This window comes from Ahaetulla prasina, chromosome 5 (genome assembly GCF_028640845.1).
Source record: "Ahaetulla prasina isolate Xishuangbanna chromosome 5, ASM2864084v1, whole genome shotgun sequence".
NCBI lineage: Eukaryota > Metazoa > Chordata > Lepidosauria > Squamata > Colubridae > Ahaetulla > Ahaetulla prasina.
In genome coordinates this window covers 133,703,250-133,722,806 of record NC_080543.1, presented here as the reverse complement: position 1 = coordinate 133,722,806, position 19,557 = coordinate 133,703,250, and positions in this window count along the sequence as shown.

Genomic DNA, 19,557 nt, shown 5'->3' with positions numbered 1-19,557 from the left:
GAGAGCAGTGAATTTGTAAAAAAAAAATTCTTTTCTTTCTTTTTTTAAAAGAGATTTTTGAAACTCAGCCACATTAAGGAAATCTTCACTAACATAAGCGAGATGAAATTCTAGTGTGCATTTCTTCTACCAAGCCGGAGGCTTAATAGCAGGAAATTCCTATAGACCGAAGAAGTGCAGGTTAACCGTAAAAATAGTTCTGGGCTTTTTGAAATCTCAGTAGAAAGCTAAATCTCATTCAGCAGTTTTCTAACATCTCTAGCATGTTCTTCCCATTGATCTTTCCTTCTATCCTCCTAGGAGCACCTTCCTGTTATCTAAGTACCAACCCGCTTGGGGTGACTTCAGCTGACTTTTTATCTACCCTAGATTTCATCAGTGTGACCTTCTCATTAGGGATAAAACCAATGTTTACTTTCTTCTTTCCCTTGCCTCATTATAAAAGCAATATTTCTAAAAGTCTAAGACACTCAGCTAGAAGAAAGCCTTTGGTCTGTCTTTAGAAGAATTTGGAGGGAAAAGTTTATATATACAGTATATAAACTTCTCTCTGTCTCTCTCTCCTCTCCTCCTCTCTCCCTCCCTCTCCCTCTCTCTCTCTCTCTGAAACACACACATATACATCGAGTGCCCACTTATACGTAACTTTTTAATAAAGCTTTAATTCTTCATATCTCCTAGTTTTCTGAATAAATGAGACACACCATGTAACCTATCCACTTTCCCCATATCAAAATTGCTATGCTTTCTTTGGTACCAAAATTGAGTTAATCTCAAACATTATAAACCTCTGAATTACCCCTATTGAGTGGTAGCAGTGAGATTAGAATGTAGATTTCTTTATCCCCCAATGAACTCACTTTTGTCACACTGAGCGTATTAAAAAGTCTAACTCTACTTATTATTTAATCAAGGCATTATGGAGAAGAGAATTTGTGTTAATGGATGTAGGCGGGGGCTAGAATTACATACAGTGAACAAAAGCTGCTCATTTAGGAGCATTTCTTCTTCTTTTCTTTCTTTTTCTTTTCTTTTTTCTTTTGGTAGTTTGTATTTTAAAGTTTCCAATAAAATAAAAAAGAGAAAAAATTAAAATCAGGTTATTGTGATTTCATTCGGCTGATAACTTTTATTGGCAAGCTATATACCAGACTAACTCTAAATATTAGCTTTCTGCTCAATGTATATCATATATACATAATGCCTGTCAAGTAAAGAAGGAAGGAAGGGAAGGGAAGGGAAGGGAAGGAGGGAGATAATAGAATAGAATAGAATAGAATAGAATAGAATAGAATAGAATAGAATAGAATAGAATAGAATAGAATAGAATAGAATTGAATTTTTATTGGCCAAGTGTGGTTGGACACACAAGGAAATAAGGACAAAGGAAGGAAGGAAGGAAGGAAGGAAGGAAGGAAGGAAGGAAGGAAGGAAGGAAGGAAGGAAGGAAGGAAGGAAGGAAGGAAGGAAGGGACAAACTGTGTCCTTCAAACATTTCAAATTAGTTTATTAGCAATTAAAAAAAGACAGCAGATTGTTTTTTTAAAAAAAGACAGAGAGCAGTGAATTTGTAAAAAAAAAATTCTTTTCTTTCTTTTTTTAAAAGAGATTTTTGAAACTCAGCCACATTAAGGGGAAATCTTCACTAACATAAGCGAGATGAAATTCTAGTGTGCATTTCTTCTACCAAGCCGGAGGCTTAATAGCAGGAAATTCCTATAGACCGAAGAAGTGCAGGTTAACCGTAAAAATAGTTCTGGGCTTTTTGAAATCTCAGTAGAAAGCTAAATCTCATTCAGCAGTTTTCTAACATCTCTAGCATGTTCTTCCCATTGATCTTTCCTTCTATCCTCCTAGGAGCACCTTCCTGTTATCTAAGTACCAACCCGCTTGGGGTGACTTCAGCTGACTTTTTATCTACCCTAGATTTCATCAGTGTGACCTTCTCATTAGGGATAAAACCAATGTTTACTTTCTTCTTTCCCTTGCCTCATTATAAAAGCAATATTTCTAAAAGTCTAAGACACTCAGCTAGAAGAAAGCCTTTGGTCTGTCTTTAGAAGAATTTGGAGGGAAAAGTTTATATATACAGTATATAAACTTCTCTCTGTCTCTCTCTCCCTCTCTCCCTCCCTCCCTCTCATATACATAAAATAGACAGACAGACAGACAGACAGTGAGATAGATAGAATGATAGAGAGACAAAGAAACCTAGAAACCTAGAGAGAGAGAGAGATAATGGAGAGCTAGAGAAATAGGTAGGTAGATGATAGATAGATAGCAAGATAGATAGATAGATAGATAGATAGATAGACAGATGAAAGAAAGAAAGAGAGAGAGAGAGAGAGAGAGAGAGAGAGAGAGAGAGAGAGAGAGAGAGAGAGAGAGAAAGAAAGAAAGAAAGAAAGAAAGAAAGAAAGAAAGAAAGAAAGAAAGAAAGAAAGAAAGAAAGAAAGTGCCCTTCCCCAGTTTCCTCCAAGGATATTGTAAAATCTTCATTCCCACTCCACTCCAGGGGAAGGATACTGTAAAATCTCCATTCCCACCCTACTCCAGGGGAAGGTTACTGCAAAATCCCCATTTCCTCCCAATCAGCTGGGACTCAGGAGGCAAAGAATAGGTGGGGGGAGGGGGCCTGTCAGAGGTGGTATTTACTGGTTCTCCGAACTACTCAAAATTTCCACTACCAGTTCTCCAGAAGTGGTCAGAACCTGCTGAAACCCACCTCTGGTTCTGTCTTATGTGGCTTGCTCGATTTGCCTACTTCGCTAAATTTCTTGCTCTGGTTACTGTTTGGCTAACCCGGTTTACTGGACTGCTGGCCAGTGGTGGGATTCAAGTAATTGAACAACTGGTTCTCTGCCCTAATGATTTCTTCCAACAACCAGTTTGCCAAAGTGCTCAGAGAGTTAACAACCGGTTCTCCCAAAGGGGTGCGAACCGGCTGAATCCCACCACTGCTGCTGGCCCTACTACTACTCGCAGACAGAGGCTGCTGCAGGTGCATGTGAGAGCTTTACTCCAGGACTTGTAGTAAACAGGGAGACAAAGTTGGAGTAATAAAGGAGAGTTAGACCTGTTCTCTGGCTGTGTTGTTTTCCTGCCACGCCCCGGGTCATCGATTGTACAAATGCAAAAATGATGAAATAAGTGTTTGTGTTCCAGCAAAAGCAATGTTGGTGGGTCTTGCTGGTAATCTCGCAGGCTTGTGCTAATTGCTTCTTCTCCAGTTCTACAGGTGGTTATTATATTATAAGGGCCTCTGGTGGCTCAGACTGCTAAGACAGTCTGTTATTAACAGCAGCTGCCTGCAATTACTGCAGGTTCAAGTCCCACCAGGCCCAAGGTTGACTCAGCCTTCCATCCTTTATAAGGTAGGTAAAATGAGGACCTAGATTGTTGGGGGCAATAAAAGTTGACTTTGTATATAATATACAAATGGATGAAGACTATTGCTTAACATAGTGTAAGGCACCCTGAGTCTTCGGAGAAGGGCGGGATATAAATGCAAATAATAATAAAAAAATTAATGCCACTGCCCTTGTGAAGGTTTGCCTCGGTTTCTGTACAATTTTTTTTTTTTTTAAATGAAACTGGAATTATTCGAATCCAAGATATTTATGGCCTATTTGCATTAGTTTTGTTATAAAAAATATATATATTGCCACCCAAATTAAACCTGTCAATGTTTCCCAATCAAAGTTTTTTTAAAAAAATAAAAAAATAAAAGAAGGGAAAATATCTATTAATATTGAGAAAAGATTGCCCGTTAAAATAGGTGTCCTATGCTACTTTACACTTGCACGTACATAAATCAGGAATATTTTCTTGTCACCCAGTTATTTATAAACCACCATGTAGCTTATTTTTCATGACTTTGTCATATAGCTTACTGGAGACTTCATGTTTATGGAGTGGATTGCACATTCTGCTTTGCAATTGATAAATCACATTGTCCATGAAAATCCTAAGAAGATACGGTGATATAATGTACACCTGTATGCACACAGCAATATATAGCAGTTGGTTTAAAGCCAGCTCTCGTGTTTTCTGTGGTATAAAACCAGTAAGTAGAGATCCTGTGTCAGAAATAACAGAAATAACAGAGTGGAAAGGGACCTTGGAGGTCTTCTAGTCCAGCCTCCGGTACTAGCCAGAAACCCTATACTATTTTGGACAATTGGCTCGACAATCTCTTCTTGAAAGCCTCCAATGATGGAGCTTCCACAACTTCTGGAGGCAAGCTGTTCCACTGGTTCTCATGGTCAGGAAATTTCTCATTCATTTTAACTTGCTTCTTTCCTTGATTAGTTTCTATCCATTGCTTCTTGTCCTGCCTTCAGGTGTTTTGGAAAATAGGTTGACCCCCCCGCCCACCCAACTTCTTTGTGACAGCCCTGCAGATATTGGAACACTGCTATCATGTCACCCCTAGTCCTTCCTTTCACTAGACTAGGTAAAGGTAAAGGTTCCCCTCGCACATATGTGCTAGTCGTTCCCAACTCTAGGGGCAGGTGCTCATCTCCGTTTCAAAGCCGAAGAGCCAGCGCTGTCCGAAGATGTCTCTATGGTCATGTGGCTGGGATGACTAAATGCCAAAGGTACACGGAACATTATTATCTTCCGACCAAAGGTGGTCCCTATTTTTCGACTTGCATTTTTTACGTGCTTTCGAGCTGCTAGGTTGGCAGAAGCTGGGACAAGTAATGGGAGCTCACTCCATTACACGGCACTACGGATTCGAATCGCTGAACTGCCGACCTTTTGATCAACAAGCTCAGTGTCTTAGCCACTGAGCCACTGTGTCTTCACTTGACTAGACACACCCAATTCCCACAACCATTCTTTGTGTGTTTTAATCTCCAGTCCCCTAACATCTCTGTTGCTCTGAATTTACTTTCTCAAGTCACAACATCTGGATGGAGTGGCGACCAAAATTGGATCAGTATTCCAAGTGTGATCTTACCATGGCATTATCTTGAGTTCTATTTCTGAATTCTTCTGCCCTATATAGAGGTTCTCCTTATATCAAAATTACTCTAAAAGAGTTAGAGAAGAGGAGTTAGAAAAAGGTAATCTCTCTGTTCTGTCCCCCCCCCCGCCTCAGTCCGAGCGATAACTTAATTAGCCGGCAACTATCAGCTCTGGCAGCAAACTAGTGAGTGTCTGCCAAGTGTCGCTGTTATCTCTCTTGATGCCGATGAGTCAACCAGGAACAAACAGTACTTCAGCTCTAGTTAAGCAGTTGATTTGCTTGCCACGAAGAGGTATAGCAGCCCTTGCTGCTTTTATATCCTGTGGGGGGTGGCTGCATGACTCAGCACTTCCTAGGCCTGCCCCACCCCTGCTTCTGTTGTTCCCACTTCTCCTGCCTATGAAACCTAGGTTCCAGCCAGGCCTGATTGCCATCAGCCGGGTCTGGAGGTGTGGCCTGGGGGGGAAAGAGTCAGGGGACAGAGGCCTCATTATCTCCTCCCCCTGGCCTGCCTCTGGCTCCTGGAGCTGAGCCAGGGAAGCCGGTGCTCCAGAGGTAAGTCCTGATGGCCCTTCCCCCTCACTTTCCGAGTCACTTTCTGGCAGAGGGCCCGGCTCGGGGAGCGCAGACACAACACTTTCTTTTGCAGATTGGAAAAAGGAACTTTGTCACTTCTTTTCATCGTGTAGATATTTGCTCAGTCCTCCGGGATGCATAAACTCCCTTAGGCGATCCCCCTCCTATTTTCATAAACAGTGGAGATTTTGATGAATCAAAGTTTTGTTTGTTGCTACCAAAACGAGAACGACAACAGAAAGCAAAGCAGTTGGAAGCTCAGGCGCCATGCACCAAGCAGCAAATTACTTTATGAGGAAATTATAGTCATTTGCATTCTCACAGAGCAGCACTGTTAATTGAAATGAATTAGCAGGAAATTAAAGCAGGTTCCACCGAGAGTCTTCTTGCCTAGCATTGCTCTCCTTTTGGCATTTTGCATTCAATGTTTTCAGCGGCTCAACTACTGAACTTTTGGCAGGCTTAGCAGGAGTCAAAATTCTCCCCGTAGAGGATGATGCCTGAAATTAACCGAATCTTCTCTCAATGCGGGGAGACACGTGCACATATGTACATTGGGGAAACAAAACAACCACTTCATAAATACATGGCACAACCTAGGAGAACAACCCATCAGGACTAGAGTCAGCAGTCCATCTGCATTTAAAAGACAACGGCCACTCTTTTGAAGACAGCAAAATGCACATTTTGGACAAAGAGGATCGCTGGCTTGAAAGAGGGATCAAAGTGTCCACCTATGTCAAAATTGAACAGCTCTCTCTCAACTGAGAAGAGGGATATGATCTTCTGTCTCTAGTCTACAGCCCAGTCCTTTAATAGCTCCAAGAAGGCTCCACACCCATTTTCACTACTCAGGTGACCCCGAGGACACATATAGACCTCCAAGTGGTCTCAACAACTCTCTAAAAGAATGCAAATGACCAGCTCTCTGCAAAGGGTGTAAATCCTTCCATTCCCCACCATCCAGTCAGGGCTGAAGAAGCTTGTTGGATGTTTCTGACAGCTAAACCATGGGCATTTGGAGAACTAAGAGAAAAACAACGATAGAAAAGACAAAGGGAGCTTGTCTTGTATAAATGAGCATTATGAAGTTGGACATATTTTTTTTCTTTTTGGAGTTGCAAACCCAAGTTACAATTTCCACATCCACATAAAAGTATATTCGCTCCGCTCTCTGGCAGTTGTCTTGTTGGTCCCACTCGTCATCTTCAGGCTGGTCCTTTCGGCTTCGTGCTTGTGCGAGCAACGCATGGTCGGAACTGCCGTCTCTCTGTAAATACTGGTGGTGTCGTCTCCCCCTCCCCCTCCGACGAACGGGTCTAGGAAGTCCGTATCAAGCATGGCCACGAAGCCTCTGCAGCTTTGCCAAATTCCTTTCAGATTTCTCAGGGCAGGCAGGAATCCAAGTTGTGACTTCAGCAAACTAGATGAGACTTTGCTTGACTCAAAGTTGCTTGACTCAAGCAGGTCCTTTATATAGGCTGTGGGGTGTGGCTCCATGACTCAGCACTTATCCAGGCCTGCCCCTTCCTTCCTTCTGCTGACGTCGCCTCTCAGATCTCCGGAAGCGAGGATCTTCCCACTTTGAATTGTTTTCTGCTGTTTGAGAAAGGGAGGGGTCAGAAGGCGTAGGCCCGAACAATTCCAATCCGTGGGTGACTTCCTCTGACGGCTGAGCCAAAGGAACACACATCGTATGAGTGAGGTTTATCGGGCTTGTTTGTTCACTCCTGGAATCCTCTCCGGGCATGGGGCCAGGGCCGGGGGCTGGAGGCATGACAGGCCATTCATCTTCATTATCAGACTCCGAATCTGATAGCAGGTCCGGGAGGAGACGGGAGGGGCCCGGCTGAGGAGAGGAGGGAGGACGAGGCACAACGGGTGGGGAGGTGTGGAGTGCTGGCTTTGTTGCTGTAAGCGGGTGGTTGACTGTGTTGTTACATCTTGATTGGTTAATGGAGTGGATGTTTGAAGATTAGTCGGCTGTTTCATAGCATCCTGTGTGGGTGTGGTCCTAGCTGTGTGCCTGTGTGCCCATTACTCTTAACAACCTGGGTAATGGGATGTGCTGCAACATCCTGAGTTCTAGTGCTGTGACATCCTGAGCAGATGGCTGCGATGCAGCATCCCGGGCTTTGGCCTGGCTCCGAGTCTGTGGTCCTGCCATGTGTTCCTGGCATGTGTCAGCTTGCTTTGCATGGGGATCGGAGGCGGGTGCAGCAGCTGGTGATGCCAAAGTGGTCTGGCTTTTGGATGGTGGTTGTATTTCCTCCATGGGATGGGTTTGAGTTTGAATCTGGTGAGGATGATCGGTTGGTGGCATCATCCTGGATGGTGTAAAATAACAACAAAATAAATAAACAAACAAAAAAACTCAACAAAGAGACAAAATATAACATTAAAACACGTACACCACATACTTAACAAATATAAAGCCTATAATCTCGTCAGAGATTATAATAATGGTTTTATCTTACAGAAAGCAAGTTGCTAATTGTCATCGCTTCTCCATGTTTAGTCTTCTAATGAGTGTGGTTGTTTCAATTTCTGCATGTGTGGGTCAGTTTTCCTTGCAGTAACCCATTACAGAGTCATTACAGGGACATCGAACATAGAATAACAAGCTTGGAAGGGACCTTGAAGGTCTTCTAGTCCAACCCCTTGCTCAATAAGGAGACTTTATCACATTGCAGACAAACTGCTGTGCAATTTCTTTTTGAAAACCTCCAGTGACCCTTTGCGTTGCTTCATCATCTTTCTTTCTTTCTTTCTTTCTTTCTTTCTTTCTTTCTTTCTTTCTTTCTTTCTTTCCTTTCCTTTCCTTTCCTTTCCTTTCCTTTCCTTCCCTCCCTCCCTCCCTCCTTTCCTTTCCTTTCCTTTCCTTCCTTTCCTGTCTTCTCCTCTCCTTCTACCTTTCCTTTCCTTTCCTGTCTTCTCCTTTCCTTCTACCTTTCCTTTCCTTCCTTTCCTGTCTTCTCCTCTCCTTCTGCCTTTCCTTTCCTTTCCTTTCCTTTCCTTTCCTTTCCTTTCCTTTCCTGCCTTTCCTTTCCTTTCCTTTCCTTCCTTTCCTGTCTTCTCCTCTCCTTCTACCTTTCCTTTCCTTTCCTTTCCTTTCCTTTCCTTTCCTTTCCTTTCCTTTCCTTTCCTTTCCTTTCCTTTCCTTTCCTTCCTTTCCTGTCTTCTCCTCTCCTTCTACCTTTCCTTTCCTTTCCTTTCCTTTCCTTTCCTTTCCTTTCCTTCCTTTCCTGTCTTCTCCTCTCCTTCTGCCTTTCCTTTCCTTTCCTGTCTTCTCCTTTCCTTCTACCTTTCCTTTCCTTTCCTTTCCTTCCTTTCCTGTCTTCCCCTCTCCTTCTGCCTTTCCTTTCCTTTCCTTTCCTTTCCTTTCCTTTCCTTTCCTTTCCTTTCCTTTCCTTTCTTTTCCTTTCCTTTCCTTTCCTTTCCTTTCCTTTCCTTTCCTTTCCTTTCCTTTCCTTTCCTTTCCTTTCCAAGCCCTACCTCCAATTGAGACATTAAAGATAAGGGCATGTCTTAAAAGATGCTTTGAAAACTTTCTGTTGAAAAGCAGGATATAAGATAGTGTAATTAGATAAATAATTTCCACTTGGCTGTTTTTGTAGTCAATGGGCTCTTAAAGTATCTCTGCACAAATAAAGATACAAGCTGACAACCGTAAGCATCTAGGACTATTCTAGTGCTAAATAATGAAGTCCAGGGTAGAGAATCTATCTGGAATCTACAATCTGAAGCGTAATTTTCAATATCAAGAGTAATTTTCACTATAAAGAACCTCCCTATATTCACACAGGTAGTCCTCGGCTTAGGACCACAATAGAGTCGAAAATTTCTATGGCTGAGCAACTGAACAGTTAAGTGAGTCTTGTTCCATTTTATGAACGTTGTCCTGATGGCTTTGAATCACTGCAGCTATGAAGTTAGTAACACAGTTGTTAAGTGAATCTAGTTGTTCCGACCCGGCTCTCAAACACGACAAGCCCTTTGTAGTTAATGCTTTCTCACAGCAGGCTACGAAGTCTCTTGTTGTGGTCCATCAGCAGCCTACAGAACTGGCAATGGAGTCGGACAGTGATGAGGCTGAGGCGAGGCCAGGGCCATCGGGAAGTGAGGTGCAGACTCCAGAGCCTCCAGAGACTGATAATAGTGAGGCAGAGGAACAGGAGGAGCCTGTTCCTAATGCATGCATGAGAAGAGCTGCCAGAAGACAAGAGCAGCTCAAGCAGAGAGGATAACTCAGGAGTAGGGCCAAGAGATGATTGGGCCCTCCCATAAGGCTTAAAACAGATCATCACCGGCATTTGAGCTTTGCTTTTTGTGGCTTCTGGATGTTTGCCAGGAAGGGCCTTTGGCAGTTTGCCTAATTGGACTAAGGTTTGTGAGATAACTGAGGAATTTGTGTTGGGAGGCATTTGTTTTACTCTGAGTTGAACAACTCTGGGAATGAAGTAATTTCCAGCTGTTCGAATAAAGTTTATTTTTCCACGGATTAAGTTTATTACTACCTACTTGGGCCTGGGTCACAACATATCTAAGCCGTTTCCCCCTGAACTGGCCCAACACACTGGGAGTCTCTCTCTCTCCCTCTCTCTCCCTCTCCCTCTCCCTCTCCCTCTCTCTCTCTCTCTCTCTCTTCTTCCCACACTTGCAAAGAAAGTCCTGGAAGGTGTGCTCACTTTCTTCCAGCAGCAGACACACACACACACACACACACACACACACACACAGAGAGAGAGAGAGAGAGAAAGAGAGAGAGAGAGAGAAGGCACTGAAGATTATATGAAGAATTCTGATAATTTTCAGACAGTATTCAGAAGTACAGGCTATCAATGGTGAACTAGCAGGGAGATGGTTAGTTGTCTGCCACACCTATTCATCTCCGTCCCCTGACTTTTATCCCCAGAGCTAGCAGCATTAGCTTTTCTGTCCCAAGGACCGGACCATAGATTTCCACTGCTCTCCTTTCCTCTGCCTTCTGCACATCCCCGGATGAGGCACTGGACCCAGCTGCTCCTCCTCTTCCTCATCAGCTACCTCCAGACCTGGGGGCTGTTGAGTCACCATCTGAGGGCTGGCAGATGGCCCAGGCTATGCCTCTGTCTCTATCTCTAGCAGATCCATTCCCTCTTTCCCTTTAGAGCTCTCAGATTGCTTGGATACTGGCCCTGATGTCCATGCCTCCTCTGATTCGGCTGCTGCAGGGGCCGGTGGCCAATAGGCCACAACCCAGATTTCCCCATTGACTTTGCTTGTCAGAAGGCTGCAAAAGGGGATCACATGACTCCAGGACACGGCAATTCTCAAAAACACATACCAGTAGCCAAATATCTTTGATCGTGTGACCTTGAGGAGGCTGCAACAGTCCTGTGAAAAATAATTCACCTTTTTTCAATGCTGTTGTAAGTTTGAAGAGTCGCTAAACAGATGCTTGTAAATTGATTGTACTACTTGCACAATCTATTAGAAATACAGCTCTACATCGTTAAATATAATGAGATTGGCATCAAGCCACAATTTAACCTTAGATATGGTCTGCATTTGTATGCCAAGCTCCTTTTTTTTGTTTTTCCTTCCCCACTCCTTCTATTGCTGCATTTTTCTCTGTGTAAGAAGTACAGATATTAATCGTTCCCAGAGATATCTAAGATGTATACTAAATTTTTCTTATGACGTTAAAATGTTTTAAGACAGTACTGGCTCAACCCTATCCGATACTAGTGGCCTTAATGGACCCCAAACTCATCTCCAATTTCATTAAAGCACTAACTTTTCCAATTAAAGTCCACCTTTTTAAAAGTCAATTTACGTCGGCCCCATCCTAAAACAAATAGGGATGCCGTTTGTCACTATTATGGCTTCCTGAAACATCATCGTGATGAGCTTATCCACTGTCAGAGCTAATAACTTGGATAAACTTGGATAAAGAGCTTGATTAGACATACCCAAAAGGAAGAAAAGCAGGACAACGTGTTAACATGATTTATTTGGCCCTCCTGAAACACCGGATTTGCAATTTGTATCTTTTTTTTTTTAGGCTGGCACCCGTGTTCCTATTTTAATGAGCCATCATGTGATCTCTTAATGAGGCATTGTGTTGTGTCTGCACCCCGCTGAGCTGGGCCCCCTGCCAGAAAGTGACTTGGAAAGTGTGGGGGAAGGGCCATCTGGACTTACCTCGGGAGCACCGGCTTCCCTGGCTCAGCTCCAGGAGCCAGAGGCAAGCCAGGTGGAGGAGATAACGAGGCCTCCATCCCCTGACTCTTCCCCCCCCCAGGCCACGCCTCCAGACCCAGCTGATGGCAATCAGGCCTGGCTGGACCCTAGGTTTCATAGGCAGGAGAGGCGGGAACAACAGAAGCAGGGGTGGTGCAGGCCTAGGAAGTGCTGAGTCATGGAGCCACACCCCACAGGATATAAAACCAGCGAGGGCTGCTATGCCTCTTCGTAGCGGGCATATCAACTGCTTAACTAGAGCTGAAGTACTGTTTGTTCCTGGGTGACTCATCGGAATCAAGGGAGATAATAGAGTCACTTGGCAGACGCTCGCTAGTTTGCTGCCAGAGCTGATAGTGCCGGCTAATTAAGCCATCGTTCGGATGGAGGCGAGGGGGGGACAGAACACATCATGTGATACGAAGCCTCTCAGTGCTGCAGTAATTGCCATTTCCCGAAGCTGCTACTCAAAATGCCATTGAAGCTCTCCCTTCCCAGTCTTTTCATCGTTACGAGTAATAAAGAAGCACGGAGAGTTTACACTCGCGGTGGCACCGTTTCCCATTGTTTTTTGCCGGAAAGAGCAAGCGAGCCTTGTTGCTTTGGCTGCTCTCACCTAAAGATGGAGAGCTGGAAAGACGAACCTGGAAAGTAGGAGTACTGAGAGACGGGGAATTGGGGAAAGTCAGGTCCTAGCCTGGCAAAAGGCCTTGGGTTTTAATGGCCCTGAGCCTCTGTGGGTTGGCTGCAGAACCAGGCAAACGATATATCTGATTTATTCACATCTTTAGAAGCCTTGATAAAAATCCCCCTGTCTTCTGGTATGACAAATTTTATCCTTCCTATGTTTTATTGACAAAGGACTAGTCTAGGTATCTATGCATTCTGCAATCTATTTTCACAGGAAAGGGTTGCTGCTGCTGTTGCTGCTGCTCCTCCTCCTCCTCCTCCTCCTCCTCCTCCTCCTCTTCTTCTTCTTCTTCTTCTTCTTCTTCTTCTTCTTCTTCTTCTTCTTCTTCTTCTTCTTCTTCTTCTTCTTCTTCTTCTTCTTCTCCTCCTCCTCCTCCTCCTCCTCCTCCTCCTCCTCCTCCTCCTCCTTCCTCTTCTATTCCTCCTCCTCTTCCTCTTTCCTCCTCTTCCCCTTCCTCCTCCTCTCCTCCTCCTCCTCTCCTCCTCCTCCTCCTTCTTTTCTCCTCCTCCTCTTCCTCTTCCTCTTCTTCTTCCTCTTCCTCTTCCTCCTCTTCTTCTTCTTCTCCTCCTCCTCCTCGTCCTCCTTCCTCTTCTCTTCCTCCTCCTCCTCCTCCTCCTCCTCCTCCTCCTCCTCCTCCTACTTCTCCTCTTCCTCCTCCTCCTCCTTCTCCTCCTCCTCCTATTCCTCTTCCTCTTCTTCTTCCTCTTCCTCCTCCTCTCCTTCTCCTTCTCCTCCTCCTCCTCCTCCTCCTCCTCCTTCCTCCTCTTCCTCCTCCTCCCCCTCCTCCATAACACTTGTGTGCATGTAGTGTATACACAGATAGAGACACACACTTGTCTCTATGTAATGTACACAAACATTTCTAAATGCATATTATCTTCTCTGATGTTCATTCCCTAACTTAATTTTAGTTCTAAAAAACATATTTGCAATGAAATACAATGGTGTATTTTATGCATTTTAATATCCCATCTATTTGAGAAATATGAACTATAAATGAATAATGTATTTATATTGATTTATAATAAATAAATTGAATAAAAGGAAGCTGGACTTTAAAATGTTTAGGTTTTGTTTTTTGTTTTTTTAAAAAAGAAACAAATATTTTCCAATACCTTGAAGCGAAGTTCCAACTGTTCTAATCATTAATACTTCACATTTTTTGATCCCATGATTGATTATATATTTGAACAGCGTGTGATCCTGGAGGCTTTGAAATATGATTAATTTAGGCTCAGGACCTACAAAAGTTTCAGGGATAAAAAATCGAAAGAGATTAATTAGTCAGAAAACAACAACAGTCTCTGGCAATGAAGAAATAGAAGCGCTTGCTGGAGTCTTTAAGTCCATTCAAGGTGGCTGTTCTTTGTATGCATGGGGAGCTCTGCTAATACCTCCGCTGAGTACTATAACCTCACTGAGACCTTTCTATCCTTCTGACAATTAGCATTTTCAATAGGCAGTCACTACATACATCATATAACAGAATAAGAGAGTTGGGTCTCCTAGTCCAGCCCTCTGCTCAAGCAGAAAAATGGTTGTCCAATCTTTTCTTAAAAACCTCCAGTAATGGAGCATCTACTTAGGCAACAGTTCCATTGATTAATTGTTCTAACTGTCAGGAAATTTCTCCTTGATTTTAGGTTGCATGTCTCTTTTATTGGTCTCCATCCATTGCTTCTTGTTCTGCCTTCAGGTGCTCTGACTCCCTCTTCTTTGTGGTAGCCCCTCAAATATTGGAAGACTGCTATCATGTCACCCCTACTCCTTCTTTTCGTTAAACTCAACATACCCAATTCCTGAAACAATTCGCATGTTTTAGCCTCCACTTCTCTAATCATTTTTGTTCTTCTCTGTAGCAGCTCGTCTGTTCTATCCATATGAGAGCTAAGACTTTATACAGTGAGTTTTTAGCAAAAAAACCCCAAAACTTTTTCTTTAACTTGATAGCTTGATGTCATAATAACCTTGAGCACCTCAATACTTGCCATAAATTATTCTGGGTAGGATTGAGAGCGTTTTAATAACCCTTCACTATGGTAGAGATGAGATACATACAAAGTGAGATGGGTACCTATGGCTTTTCCAGTCTGCCTAACTGTGACTCCAACTACTATTGCTAGTATTGCTGGCTGATTGGGAGACATACTTCCATAATGACTAGACTGTGCTTTTATGTTGTTGCTATGCTATGCCTTCTTTATTATGTCCGTCTGTGCTTTAATTAATAATGCTATAAAACAAGTAGCAGATTCCATCTGTCGATCTATATGAACTCCAGATTCTCTTGTATTTGATCATCTACTCAGCTCCCTATTTCCAGTAAAAGTATTCGCAATACTTCAAATTCCAGAATGCGAGGTTTAATCCACCCGAAGTTAAATATTTGAAACTTTGATTTCAGTGAAGGAATCAATGCTTTCTACTCAGCTGTGACTTTCCCTTGTCCTGTGCACTTAATTAATATAGTTGATATTATTAACACGCTGTTGCTATTTTGGAAATGAGGAGATCCGTATGGAGTTTACAAGCCATTACTTAATGTGTCCCTCATTTCTCATCGTTATAACAAAACCTGATTAATTAGATTGTGGAGTTGCTGTACAGAAGCCACACTTTGCTTCTCTTATGTGGCAGACTATATCAGCGTGATTGTTAAATTACATTATATATAATATAGCCGGAAGAAATAATGGAGCTCAGATTGGTTCCTTCAATTGTTCTCAACTTGCTTATCAAAATAGAGCTTAAAGGGGAAATTTATGACAACTCATAGTCTAAAAGGAGAAGGACAGTCAGTCTAAAGGCAGAATAAGCTAAAGGGAGAATATATGACAGGGTTTGTGTTGTGGCTCCAGCCTCCCCACCTCCCCGGGCCTGGCCCCCTGCCAGAAAGTGACTCAGAGAGTGAGGGGGAAGGGACTTCGGGGCTCCCTTCTACAGGGCCGACCTCTCTGGCTCAGCTCCAGGAGCCAGAGGCAGGCCAGATGGAGGAGGTGACGAGGCCTCTGTCTCCTGTATCTCCCCCCACCCAGGCAATGCTTCCAGACCCAGCTGTGGACAATCAGTCCTGGTTAGATCCCAGGTTTTGTAGACAAGAGAGGCGGGAACAACAAAAGAAGAGGTGGGGCAGGCCTAGAGAGTGCTGAGTCATGGAGCCACACCCCACAGGGTATAAAAGGAGGAGGAGCTGCTCTACTACTTCGTGAGGGACAAAACAAATTGACTGGAGAAAACTTGAGCTGAACTATTTGACTGAGCATTTGGCCTGGATTGCTGTTTGTTCCTGACTTCCTGGTTGCTCCGGTAACATCAGGGAAGATAAAGAAAACCTTGGCAGATGTTCGCTGGTCTGCTGCCAGAGCTGACAGCTGCTGTGGGCAAAATTGCTGGCTAATTGAATCAGTTCATGTGTCTCCCAGACTGAGGTGGGGGGGACAGAACAGTTTGGAGCCCATTCTCCTATTATAAAATATTAGCAAACGGCATCTTTGTTCTATTGATCTATTTTATAACAACCTAACTCAAACCCCCACACACAACGACAGGAAAGGTCAACTCTGATCTTAAAAGGGTTCTTGCTTAAGGTAAAGGTAAAGGTTCCCCTCGCACATATGTGCTAGTTTTTCCTGACTCTAGGGAGCAGTGCTCATCTCCGTTTCAAACCCGAAGAGCCAGCACTGTCCAAAGATGTCTCCATGGTCATGTGGCCAGCATGACTCAATGCCAAAGGTGCACAGAACGCTGTTATCTTCCCACTAAAGATGGTCCTTATTTTTCTGCTTGCATTTTTTAACGTGCTTTCGAACTGCTAGACTGGCGGAAGCTGGGACAAGTAACAGGAGCTCACCCCATTACACAGCACTAGGGATCCTGCCGATCTTTCATTCGACAAACTCAGCATCTTAACTATTGAGCCACCACATCCCTCCCTTGCCTAAGGAAGTGTAAAATGGAGGGATGGACACAATTCAATAATTCAGCTCCTACCCATCCTGCAAAAAAGTAACCAAAAAATGAGAAATAAAAAGGCCAGGTACTTATGTGATTTAAAAATATAAATAGCAGTAGCACTTAAGCTTATATACTGCTTTGCAGTCCTCTCTAAGTGGTTTACAGAGTCGGCCTATGGCCCCCAACAATCTGGATCCTCATTTGACTGACTTCAGAAGGATGGAAGGCTGAGTCAACCTTGAGCCAGTCAGGATCGAACTTCTAGCAATCAGCAGAATTAGCCTGCAGTACTGCGTTCTAACCACTGCGCCACCATGGCTCATTTTGTGCATATATATATATATATATATATATATGTAGGTCTTTGGTTATTCGGGTTTTCTCCCGCGTAAAATTGGAAGTGTCTTGGCGACGTTTCGACGAAGTCTCATTCGTCATCTTCAGGCTTCAGCTTCGTGCTTCTGGGAGCAATGCTCCCAGAAGCACGAAGCTGAAGCCTGAAGATGACGAATGAGACTTCATCGAAACGTCGCCAAGACACTTCCAGTTTTACGTGGGAGAAAATCCGAATAACCAAAGACCTACATACAAACACCCGCGAAAACCTCAGAAAACATATATATATATGTATGTATGTGTATATATATATATATATATATATATATATATCCTAATACATGCACATTAATCATTTTCTGTAATGGAAATCAATTCAGTAAGACTGTCTGCATATACATCCTTTCATCAGCCTTGTTAACTTTGCATATCAATTTTGAGTAAGCACTTTTTACCATTTCAAACTTTGTCTCAAAAATTGTCTTACAAGTTCAGGAGGTGTCACTATTCAAAATACATATATATTTTTTTTAAAAAAAATTCTTCTCCGAAAAATTCAGTTTAAACAATGAGGAATAAGACGATGGAATTAAATTCATGGAGTGTCGTTTTCCTTTCCATGTATTCATACTTCTCCTTGAGATTCTAGTTAAACCTTTCTAATTCCTCCTGCTTCTTTTTTTTTTTTCATTTTTTTAAAAAAATCTCAAACTTGGCAACTGTCTTTTCTACTTCTTGCTTTTACCATGTTCATTTTGGGGTGAATTTTATACGGCTTTTTTTTTCTCTTTCTGACGCTGTTGTACTCTCCTTTTCATGTGACATGCTTTATTATCAATTTTATGCTTTCTATTTCTTTTAAATTGCTCCAGACATTTTATGAAGAGCAAGGTATAAATTTATTAAAGACATGAATAAATAATTTCTGCCAAACTTTTACTGCTATCTGCCTGACATGACAAATTAGGTAAAGCTTAAATCTTCTACGACTTTGACTGGAAATGTTACCTTTTTTTGCTAGATGTTGTTAACCATCTTAAAATATTAGGTTATACAAGTTAAAAGACTTTAGATCTAAATTTTAATGTTTGTAATTCAGTGGTTTTAGATTGAAATTATAATGATATATGTTATCAGGTCTAGTATGCCCAAAGTGCTCTGAAGACCTACTCAATAAACTATTTGCTTTTCACAATTTAGTACTACCTAATCAAACATAGCATTATTTTTCTTCTATTTGCATAAAACGCAATGCTATCTGCATTATTCTTACTGTGTTAACATTCTTCATATGGCTAAATAATTCATTCCCCCACACACACACACAATTTGATTTTACTGAACACAATTGTAGCAATATGCTGCTGACCAGCACCTGGTAAAGCAGCCATAAAACCTCTAGAAAAATATTCAGATATTGTGACATTGTGTGTCTATACCTACAAAGATCAGAATTGTTGAAGCTATGGCAGGGGTTGGCAACCTTAAACACTCAGAGCCACAAAGGTCCTAACCGGGAGCCCCCCATTCAATTATGCTACCAGACTTGAAATCCTGGGTTTAGAAAATTTAGAACTCCGTCGCCTTCGACATGACCTGACCTAAAGTAGGGCCTCTGGTGGCTCAACAGACTAATGCAGTCTGTTATTAACAGCAGCTGCCTGCAATTACTGCAGGTTCAAGTCCCATCAGGCCCAAGGTTGACTCAGCTTTCCATCCTTTATAAGGTAGGTAAAATGAGGACCCAGATTGTTGGGGGCAATAAGTTGACTTTGTATATAATATACAAATGGATGAAGACTATTGCTTGACATAGTGTAAGCCACCCTGAGTCTTCGGAGAAGGGTGGGATATAAATGCAAATTAAAATAAAAAACTCATAGAATCATCTATTACAACGTCCTTCCTGTCGAAGACTACTTCAGCTTCAATTGCAACAATATACGAGCACACAATAGATTTAAGCTTAATGTTAACCGCTCCAATCTTGATTGCAGAAAATATGACTTCAGTAACAGAGTTGTTAATGCTTGGAATACACTACCTGACTTTGTGGTCTCTTCCCAAAATCCCCAAAGCTTCAACCAAAAACTGTCTACTATTGACCTCACTCCATTCCTAAGAGGTCTGTAAGGGGCGTACATAAGAGCACAAGCGTGCCTACCGTTCCTATCCTATTGTTTCCTTTCGTTATATCCAATTAATATAGATATTGCATACTTATACCTATATATATGCTTATATATTGTATAATTATTTCATGTTTATGCTTATATATACTGTGTGACAAAATAAATAAATAAATAAAAATAAATAAATTCTGGAGCCAGCCGGAAGTCCAGTTCCCCCACCATAGAGTCTCCTCCTAGCATGACGTCCTTTTTCTTCCGCTGACTGGAAGCCCGGTTTCCCCTCCTTCTAGCGTGCCGTCCTTTTTCCTTTTATCGAACAGTGACAGGAAGCCGCAGCACAGGGATGAAAGAGCCACATGTGGCTCCAGAGCCACAGGTTGCCGACCCCTGAGCTATGGAATTCCCTGTGGCACTCGATGGAGGCAAAAGTTGTGTTTTGAAAGGACAAGTTAAGAAGATTAGTGATGCTTTTGAATTTTGGTTTGGAGAAAGATTCTGAGTATGCCACAGAGAGCCATGAGAATAAGCTTGATTAAGGTTATTTAAACAAATCTACCCAGAATTCTTATTTAAGGCACAAATGAGAAGACTTGAATTACCTAATATGGATGCATTAGGTGAAGACCCAGCTCCCTGGAAAAAATGCTAATGTTGGGAAAAGTGGAAGG